We start from the raw sequence: 11,069 nt of genomic DNA, 5'->3' as shown, positions 1-11,069 counted from the left end.
GATTTGGAAAGACACACCCCTGTCTATATAAGGTCTCACAGCTGACAATGCATATCAGAGGAAAAACCAAGCCATGAGGAGGAAATAACTGCCTGTAGAGCTCAGAGACAGGATTGTGTGGATAGAAGAGGAAAACAATACAAGCAGTGGCTGTTAATGTATTGATTAGATGTAGATGGTCATAAGAGAGTTTATTTCCACAGACTACTCGTTTCATCACCGAACTTCATCATGTCAAGGTACCAGGTCGTTCCTGAAACGCGAAGTCTGTGGAAATAAACTATCTTATGATAATTTACGTCTAATCAGTACTTACCAGCCAGGTGCGGTGACCAGAACCCTGCATTTATTTTCTCCTCTTCTTCAAACCATATCTTCATCCCTGAACCAAGGACTTATCCACCAAGGGACCGCAGTGGGTGGCAGCCGGATATCATCGTTACTACATATACTCACGGATGTGTTGTGATTACTACAGCACAACTGCACTAGGTGAGTCAATTTTATTGAGGATTCTTCATATGCCATGCACGAAACAATATAAACTTAGAGGAGCGCCACTTCCACTTATTTTTTCTTCCCTTCTATATCTATGAAGATATACAGATCTGGAGAAGGGTATAATTTTTCTTTGCTGCACTGAAAGTTCTCTAGAGCACAGTGGCCTACATAATTATTAAATATAAGTAGCTTGAAAAAACCAGGACTCTTCCTAGAGCTGGCCGCACCACCAAATTAAGTAATCGGGGGGAGAAGGGCCTTGGTAAGAGAGGTGACCAAGAATTCAATGGTCACTCTGGCTGAGCTCCAAAGATCCTGTGTTCAGATGGGAGAAACTTCCGGAAGGTCAACTATGACTTCAGCACTCTACCAATCTAGGCTTTATGATAGAGTGGCCAGAAAGAAACCTCTATTCAGTAAAAGACAGGAAAACCCCTAAAAAGCACCTGAAGGATTCAGACTGTGAGAAACAAGATTCTGTGGTCAAATGAAACCAAGATTGGGCTTTTTGGCCTCTATTCTAAGTGTCATGTCTGGAAGAAACCAGGCACTGCTCATCACCTGCCCAATACCATCCCTAAAGTGAAGCATGGTGGTGGCAGCATCATGCTTTGGGGTGTTTTTCAGCAGCTGGGACAGGCAGACTGGCCAAGGTTGAGGGAAAGATGAATGGAGCAAAGTACAGAGATACTCTTAATGAAAACCTGATCCAGAGTTCTCTGGACCTCAGCCTGGGCTGAAGATTCACCTTCCAACAAGACAATGACCCTAAGCACACAGCCAGGACAACACAGGAGTGGATTAGGGACAACTGTGTAAATGTCCTACAGTCGCCCAGCAAGAGCCCTGACTGGAACCCAATCGAACATCTCCGGAGAGACCTGAAAATAGCTGACCACCAATGGTCCCCATCCAACCTGACAGAGCTTGAGAGGATTTGCAGAGAAGAATGGAAGAAAATCCCCAAATCCAGGTGTGCAAACCTTGTGGCATCACACCCAAGAAGACTGGGGGCTGTTATCACTGCCAAATGTGCTTCAACTAAGTACTGAGTAAAGAGTCTGAATACTTATGTCAATGCAATATTTTAGTTTTTGCTTTTCCATAAATTAGTAAAGATTACTAACATTCTGTTTTCCCTTTGTCAATATCGGGTAATCGTGCAGAATGATGGGGAAAAACTTGAATTTTTATTTTATTTTAGCACAAGACCTCAACATAACAAAATGTGGAAAAATTTAAAGGGTCTGAAGACTTTCCGAATGTATTGTATGTGTGATTAGACCATTATCTCATCTTATAGAACTGTTATCTCTACGCGTTTCACCCCCAAGCATTTGGGGGTTCATCAAGAGATCGATGAAGATATTAAAAGCAGTAGAAACAATAAATAATAAAGTAGATGAAGAGAAGTGAAAACGACATTGTCAAAGCCCTGATGGTGGACTTCAGCAGTGTGAATGCAGACTATGTAAGGATTTAGACAAGTCTTTTCTTCTTTTACTTTTCTTCTGGCTATGGCTAAAAGAACTGCGTGTGTATTTATGACTGCATTTGTTTGTTTACACTTGTCATTTTATATCACAATGTTTGGATATAAAAATGTAAAATCAATAAACAAATTTTTGGAAAAAAAAACGATAAAAAAAACTGCATGTGTAATCTTGGCCTTAGAATATATTCACACAAAGTCCAATTTTAAAGCAGTTTTTGAGCCACGACATGAGTGGATTAAAAAAAAAGAGAAGTAGAATCTTTCCTATACACTACCCCTAAACTTGCGGTCCACTCCTGGTTATAACATTAAAAACGGCATAAAAAATCTGCACCAAAACTGCACTGTGTGAAAGGTCCTTAGTGTATATCTGTGTGTGTATCTGTGACTAAAAATCTGTTCTATTCATGTGAATGAGGTTGTTTCTGCACATGGATTTCTGCGATCCCCATTCAGATGAATGGTATAGTCCCAGAAATTTTGGCAACAAATCTGCCGCCTGTGAATACACCCTTAGGCCTTATTCAGACTAATGTGTTAAACGTCCGTGTGACGGCCATTGAAACAACGGCCATCACACGGACCTCTATAATTCAATGTGGCCGTTCACACGGCCGTTGTTTCAACGGACCGTGTGATGGGTCCGTGAGAAAATAGGATACGTCCTATTTTTTCACACTTCACGCATCCATCCATAGACTAGTCTATGGGGGATGCGTGATATTGCGTCCCACAGCGCATAGCACTGACGCACCTCGGATGTGAAAAACGCGTGCATTTTTTGGGTGCATTTTAAACTGCATGAAAAAACGTATGTTAAAATGCCAGCGTTTTATAAAATCTAACAGTGTTATTTAGCAAAAAACGTCTGAAAATACGGAGCCGTTTTCAAGGGAAAACAGCTCCTGATTTTCAGCCGTTTTTTAAGCAAGCTCACGTTTTTCGCAACGTTTTTACGGCCGTTTTTTTAGCTGTTTTTCTATAGAGTCAATGAAAAATGGCTCCAAAAACAGTTCAAGAAGGGAAAAAAAAGGATGCAAAACGGGTCAAAATCGGTCGTTAAAAACGGCAACACGGCCCGGATTCGGAACGGATGAAAAACGGATGCAAAGCGTCCGGGAAAAACGGCCGTTTTTATCGGACGACGCTCAGACCCTGTCGTGTGAATAAGGCCTTATAGTATTTTCAGTTGAGATTTTGGTGGTATTATTTATTTAGTGTGATTTTGTACATGCTTTTTTTCTGGCGCTTTTGAAATCTATGGGAAAAACGCCACACCCAGTGCATGCTGCATTTTGTAAAAAGGAACGCCACTGACCATAAAAAAGCAACAAGAACTCCACAAACCAAAACACAGTTGTATATAGTGCATTTTATGTTTCACTATATACTTTGTCACATCTGACTGCACTATAAAATGCAACAAAAAATGCCATTATAAATACCACGCCAAAATGCTGTGGTGAATCCAGCTTTAAAGTTTACTGGCTGCATCTTCAGCTGATTTATACCTCCCAACTTTTAAGTATCACAAAAAGGGACAACCACGGAAATGTTTTTCTTTTAAGCCACGCCTCTAATCCCACCCAATCCCCGCCCATACACACCCGGTTCAGCCCAGACAGTATCATGCTCCCATAGTGCCACCCTCACAGTATAATGTCCCCATAGCTGCGACCATATAGTATAATGCCCCCATAGCTGCTACCATTCAGTATAAAGCCCACACAGATGCCCCCATACAGTATAATGCCCACACAGATGCCTCCGTGCAGTATAATGCCCAAACAAATTCCACCCATAGAGCATATTGCCCCATAGCTGCCCCATACAGCATAATGCCCTCATAAAGTATAATGCCCTCACAGATGCCCCCATATAGTATAAATCCCCCATAGCTGCCCCATACAGCCTAATGCCCCCAAAGCTGCCCCATACAGCTTAATGCCCCCATAGCTGCCCCCATACAGTAGAATGCTCCCACAGCTTCCCCATACAGTATAATGCCCCTGTAGTTTTTGCCTATACAGTATAATACCCCCATAGCTGCCCCATACAGTATAATGCCCCCTTAGCGGCCACCATACAGTATAATGCCCCCACAGCTTCCCCCATACAGTATAATGCCCCCTTAGCTACCCCTAGTGCCAGAGCCATATATAAAGTGTCAGTGCACGCGTAGCTAGTGCCACAGTGCCCATGTAGATAGCACCAGTGTCCCCTGTATATAGTGGATAAATGAGCAGGGAAAAAGCAGTGTAGTATCGGGTAACGGCGCCAGGCACAGGAGGACAAGGAACGAGTTCATAGGTATGTTTGATTAAGCCGATCTTTTATTTGAACGACGATGCGTTTCAGGACCGGACTGGTCCCTTCGTTTCTGGACCGGACTGGTCCCTTCGTCTAATCCCTCACCTTTTTCATCCCATTGTGCAACCCTGTAGATAGTGTCCCTATATAGTGCCACAGTGGCCATGTAGATAGTGACACACCCCCTTGAAGATAGCGCCACCGCCCTTGTAGATAGCGCTACCCACCCCTGAAGATAGCGCCATTGGGACTCCCTCTAGGAGCGGAATAACCAGCCATATACACTACCGTTCAAAAGTTTAGGGTCACTTAGAAAGTTCCTTTATTGAAAGAAAAGCACCGTTTTTTTCAATGAAGATAACATTAAATTAATCAGAAATACACTCTATACATTGTTAATGTGGTAAATGACTATTCTAGCTGCAAACGTCTGTTTTTTAATGCAATATCTACATAGGTGTATAGAGGCCTATTTCCAGCAACCATCACTCCAGTGTTCTAATGGTACATTGTGTTTGCTAACTGTGTTAGAAGGCTAATGGATGATTAGAAAACACTTGAAAACCCTTGTGTAATTGTTAGCACCGCTGTAAACAGTTTTGCTGTTTAGAGGAGCTATAAAACTGACCTTCCTTTGAGCTAGTTGAGAATCTGGAGCATTACATTTGTGGGTTCGATTAAACTCTCAAAATGGCTAGAAAAAGAGAGCTTTCATGTGAAACTCCACAGTCTATTCTTGTTTGAGAAATAGATGCCTCACAGGTCCTCAACTGGCAGCTTCATTAAATAGTACCCGCAAAACGCCAGTGTCAACGTCTACAGTGAAGAGACGACTCTGGGATGCTGGCCTTCAGGGCAGAGTGGCAAAGAAAAAGCCATATCTGAGACTGGCTAATAAAAGGAAAAGATGAATATGGGCAAAAGCACACAGACATTGGACAGAGGAAGATTGGAAAAAAGTGTTATGGACAGACGAATCGAAGTTTGAGGTGTTTGGATCACACAGAAGAACATTTGTGAAACACAGAACAACTGAAAAGATGCTGGAAGAGTGCCTGACGCCATCTGTCAAGCATGGTAGAGGTAATGTGATAGTCTGGGGTTGCTTTGGTGCTGGTAAAGTGGGAGATTTGTACAAGGTAAAAGGGATTTTGAATAAGGAAGGCTATCACTCCATTTTGCAGCGCCATGCCATACCCTGTGGACAGCGCTTGATTGGAGCCAATTTCATCCTACAACAGGACAATGACCCAAAGCACACCTCCAAATTATGCAAGAACTATTTAGGGAAGAAGCAGGCAGCTGGTATTCTATCTGTAATGGAGTGGCCAGCGCAGTCACCAGATCTCAACCCCATAGAGCTGTTGTGGGAGCAGCTTGACCGTATGGTACGCAAGAAGTGCCCATCAAGCCAATCGAACTTGTAAGGGGGGCTTCTGGAAGCATGGGGTGAAATTTCTCCCGATTACCTCAGCAAATTAACAGCTAGAATGCCAAAGGTCTGCAATGCTGTAATTGCTGCAAATGGAGCATTCTTTTACGTAAGCAAAGTTTGAAGGAGAAAATTATTATTTTAAATAAAAATCATTATTTCTAACCTTGTCAATGTCTTGACTATATTTTCTAGTCATTTTGCAACTCATTTGATAAATATAAGTGTGAGTTTTCATGGAAAACACAAAATTGTCTGGGTGACCCCAAACTTTTGAACGATAGTATGTGTATATATATATATATATATATATATATATATATATATATACATATACAATGAAGGAAATAAGTATTTGATCCCTTGCTGATTTTGTAAGTTTGCCCACTGTCAAAGACATGAACAGTCTAGAATTTTTAGGCTAGGTTAATTTTACCAGTGAGAGATTATGTAAAAATAAAAAAACTGAAAATCACATTGTCAAAATTATATATATCTATTTGCATTGTGCACAGAGAAATAAGTATTTGATCCCCTACGAACCATTAAGAGTTCAGCCTCCTACAGACCAGTTACACGCTCCAAATCAACTTAGTGCCTGCATTAAAGGACGAGTGTCACGAAAAAAACAATTTTGATATCAATTTGCATTTAGTGTTTTATTATAAAATCTTTTATTTATTTGTGTGTTTGTGTTTTACTTTTTTCTTTTTTCTAACTTTTACTTCACTATGGGGGCTGCCACATACAGACATGGAATACGGCAGCTACAGTGCATAGGAGTCAATGAACGGGAGCCGTTCCATTGACTTTGCTCTCTGGCTCTGTACTGCGCAGACGTGGTCAGTCACACAGAGCAGAGCAGCTGTTTGCAGGGAGAGAACAGGCGCCATCTTGAAGACCAGCTGTACTGCAGGTAACGTCTGTGTCTCTGCATGTCCCACTCTCTATCTCACAGACCCCCGCTCTCGTGACCCCCGACGGCCCCCCCCCGACGGCCCCCTCTAACGCCCCCCCCCCTAACGGCTTCCCCCCCTTGTATGAAGGACACATGATGCAACTGTACTGGGAAAGCCCTGAACGATAAATCTCTAGTTGTGCTGAGACTGTTTGAGGATGTGACTAATGAACCTCTCAGTCTCAGCACAATTAGAGAGATTTATCGTTCAGGGGTCTGGGAAAGCTGGGTGACCACCATTACCCCTCCTACTTTAGTGTGAGATTCATTAGTCACATCCCCAAACACACTCCAGTAGGAGTAATGGTGGTCACCCAGCTTTCCCAGACCCCTGAATGATAAATCTCTCTAGTTGTGCTGAGACTGAGAGGTTCATTAGTCACATTCTCAAACAGTCTCAGCACAACTAGAGAGATTTACCGTTCAGGGGTCTGGGAAAGCTGGGTGACCACCATTACCCCTCCTACTGGAGTGTGAGAGGTTCATTAGTCACATCCCTAAACACACTCCAGTAGGAGGGGTAATGGTGGTCACCCAGCTTTCCCAGACGCAGATATAACCAGGAAAGGGCTGGATGGACGGGCTGAGGGTGCACAGGGTTTTTGGTGATCCCCCTCTGTCATGTGATCGGACCTAGGTTACCGGTTCATCAGACGGGGTTCATATGACTATAAATCTGTCCATAACAAGAGACAGTGCACTCAGGACAAGCCCTGTCCTCCTGCCGTAATTGTGTGGTTCTGTCTGCAGTGATGGCGGTGGGTGGCTTTGACACCCGCCTCCCCCGTCGGGTCATCTCAGGACAGAAGGGGTGTCCGGATTGGAGACACAGCGCCGCACCTGTCCTCAGGTTGTGTCTGGTATTGCAGTTCACCTCCATTGAAGTGAATAGGACAGAGCTGTAATACCACACACGACCTGAGGACAGGTGCGGCGCTTTGTTTTCCTGGACGACCCCTTTAAGACTTTTCCCGTGTGTGTGTGGCAGAGCGGAGTGTGCACGGGCGCCGCTGATACTTCATAGCCGCTTATCAGCTGTTTTGAAGAATCAGCGGCGAGCACCCCCCCCCCCCCCACACACACAAATCCCCCAAACACGCAAAATCAAGTGTAATCAAGCGTTTTACGCCTGAAAAGACGACTCCAATACGTCGGCAAACATCTGCCCATTCATTTGAATGGATTTGCCGACGTACTGTGCCAACGACCTGTAATTTTACGCGTCGCTGTCAAAAGACGCCGCGTAAAATAACAGCCTCGGCAAAGAAGTGCAGGACACTTCTTGGGACGTAATTTGAGCCATTTTTCATTGAATTCAATGAAGAACAGCTCCAAATTACAGCCGTAATTGACGCCTCGCAAAACGCGAGTACGAGCAATTACGTCTGAAATGACGGAGCTGTTTTCTCCTTAAAACAGCTCCGTCATTTTAGACGTAAATGCAGTTAGTGTGTGCACATACCCTAAGGGTATGTTCACACACAATGTTTTCAGCTGAAAAATCGGAAGCAGAACGCCTACAAGCATCTGCCCATTGGTTTCAATGGAAAATACGGTGTTCTGTTCCGACAGGGCGTTTTCTACGTGGTCGTTTTCCAAAAACGGCACGTAAAAAGACGCCTGACCAAAATGAAGTGCACATCACTTCTTGGGACGTTTTTGGAGCCGTTTTTCATTGACTTTATAGAAAAACAGCTCCAAAAACGGCCGTTAAAAAACGCGAATTTGATTAAAAAATGGCTGAAAATCAGGAGCTGTTTTCCCTTTGTTTAGTAAGCGTGTGAACATACCCTTAGCCTTTTGGTGTGTCCTATAACTTCTTCCAGCTGCAGAATCACACCAAATATGGCTGCCGGACACTGCTTAGCAATTTGAAGACACCTTTACCTGGCTTGTGAGAGGGGGGGTGAGGTTCCTTCCCACATTTACAGCAGCTGTGAGTCAGGTTGCTTTGCCTTATTCACCTTGCTGTAATTCTGGGAAGTGCTCCCCCTGGTGGCCAACATTGGAAAACATGTCAAATTATTATTTAATTTTTAATACTTTCCACCATACGGAAGAAAAAAAATACCGCAAAAAACGTAAAAAATATAATAGAAATAAGTAACGACACTTAAAAAAAAAGGTTTAATTTGCGACACATTCCCTTTAAAGACAGCTGTCTTAAATGGTCACCTGTATAAAAGACTCCTGTCCACAGACTCAATTAATCAGTCTGACTCTAACCTCTACAACATGGGCAAGACCAAAGAGCTTTCTAAGGATGTCAGGGACAAGATCATAGACCTGCACAAGGCTGGAATGGGCTACAAAACCATAAGTAAGACGCTGGGTGAGAAGGAGATAACTGTTTGCGCAATAGTTAGAAAATGGAAGACATACAAAATGACTGTCAATCGACATCGATCTGGGGCTCCATGCAAAATCTCACCTCGTGGGGTATCCTTGATCCTGAGGAAGGTGAGAGCTCAGCCGAAAACTACACGGGGGGAACTTGTTAATGATCTGAAGGCAGCTGGGACCACAGTCACCAAGAAAACCATTGGTAACACATTACGCCGTAATGGATTAAAATCCTGCAGTGCCCGCAAGGTCCCCCTGCTCAAGAAGGCACATGTACAGGCCCATCTGAAGTTTGCAAATGAACATCTGGATGATTCTGAGAGTGATTGGGAGAAGGTGCTGTGGTCAGATGAGACTAAAATTGAGCTCTTTGGCTTTAACTCAACTCACCGTGTTTGGAGGAAGAGAAATGCTGCCTATGACCCAAAGAACACCGTCCCCACTGTCAAGCATGGAGGTGGAAACATTATGTTTTGGGGGTGTTTCTCTGCTAAGGGCACAGGACTACTTCACCGCATCAATGGGAGAATGGATGGAGCCATGTACCGTCAAATCCTGAGTGACAACCTCCTTCCCTCCACCAGGACATTAAAAATGGTTCGTGGCTGGGTCTTCCAGCACGACAATGACCCGAAACATACAGCCAAGGCAACAAAGGAGTGGCTCAAAAAGAAGCACATTAAGGTCATGGAGTGGCCTAACCAGTCTCCAGACCTTAATCCCATCGAAAACTTATGGGGGGAGCTGAAGATCTGAGTTGCCAAGCGACAGCCTCGAAATCTTAATGATTTACAGATGATCTGCAAAGAGGAGTGGGCCAAAATTCCATCTAAATGGTGTGCAAACCTCATCATCAACTACAAAAAATGTCGGACTGCTGTGCTTGCCAACAAGGGTTTTGCCACCAAGTATTAAGTCTTGTTTGCCAAAGGGATCAAATACTTATTTCTCTGTGCACAATGCAAATAAATATATATAATTTTGACAATGTGATTTTCTGTTTTTTTTAAAATATAATCTATCTCTCACTGGTAAAATTAACCTAGCCTAAAAATTCTAGACTGTTCATGTCTTTGACAGTGGGCAAACTTACAAAATCAGCAAGGGATCAAATACTTATTTCCTTCACTGTATATATACACCGTGCATAAGCATTTAATTATTAGTTTTTCAATTAAACTCATGGATGGTATTGTGTCTTAGGGTATGTTCACACGGCTTATTTACGGACGTAATTCGGGCGTTTTACGCCTCGATTTATGTCTGAAAATGCGCCTCGATAGCGTTGGCAGACATCTGCCCATTTATTAGAATGGGTCTTACGATGTTCTGTGCACACGGTCATTTTTTTTACGCGACGCTGTCAAAAGGCGGCGCGTAAAAAAAACGCCTGCGTCAAAGAAGTGCCTGTCACTTCTTCAGACGTAATTGGAGCCGTTTTCCATCGATGGAAAAGCAGCTCCAATTACGTCCGTAATGGACGCAGCGAAAAAGCGCCTCAACATGCCATTACGGCTGAAATTACAGAGCTGATTTCTCTTGAAAACAGCCCCATAATTTCAGCTGTTACGGACGCTGCCATGTGAACATACCCTTAGGGCTCTTTGGATCATTGTAATCAATCTCAGACACCTGTGATAATTAGTTTTCCAGGTGTGCCCAATCAAAGGAAAACTACTTAAGAAGGACGTTCCACATTATTAAGCAGGCCACAGGTTTAAAGCAATATGGGAAAGAAAAAGGATCTCTCTGCTGCCGAAAAGCGTGAAATAGTGCAATACCTTGGACAAGGTATGAAAACATTGGATATTTCAAGAAAACTTAAGCGTGATCATCGTAATGTGAAAAGATTTGTGGCTGATTCAGAGCACAGACGGGTTCTTTCAGATAAAGGCATAATGAGGAAGGTTTCTGCCAGACAAATTAATAGGATTAGGAGAACAGCTGCTAAAATGCCATTGCAAAGCAGCAAACAGGTATTTGAAGCCGCTGGTGCCTCTGGAGTCCCGCGAACCTCAAGTGTGCATAAA

Source organism: Rhinoderma darwinii, chromosome 4, assembly GCF_050947455.1.
Source record: "Rhinoderma darwinii isolate aRhiDar2 chromosome 4, aRhiDar2.hap1, whole genome shotgun sequence".
NCBI classification, from domain to species: domain Eukaryota; kingdom Metazoa; phylum Chordata; class Amphibia; order Anura; family Rhinodermatidae; genus Rhinoderma; species Rhinoderma darwinii.
The sequence above is the reverse complement of the archived record's forward strand: the minus strand, read 5'-3'. Positions refer to the sequence as shown.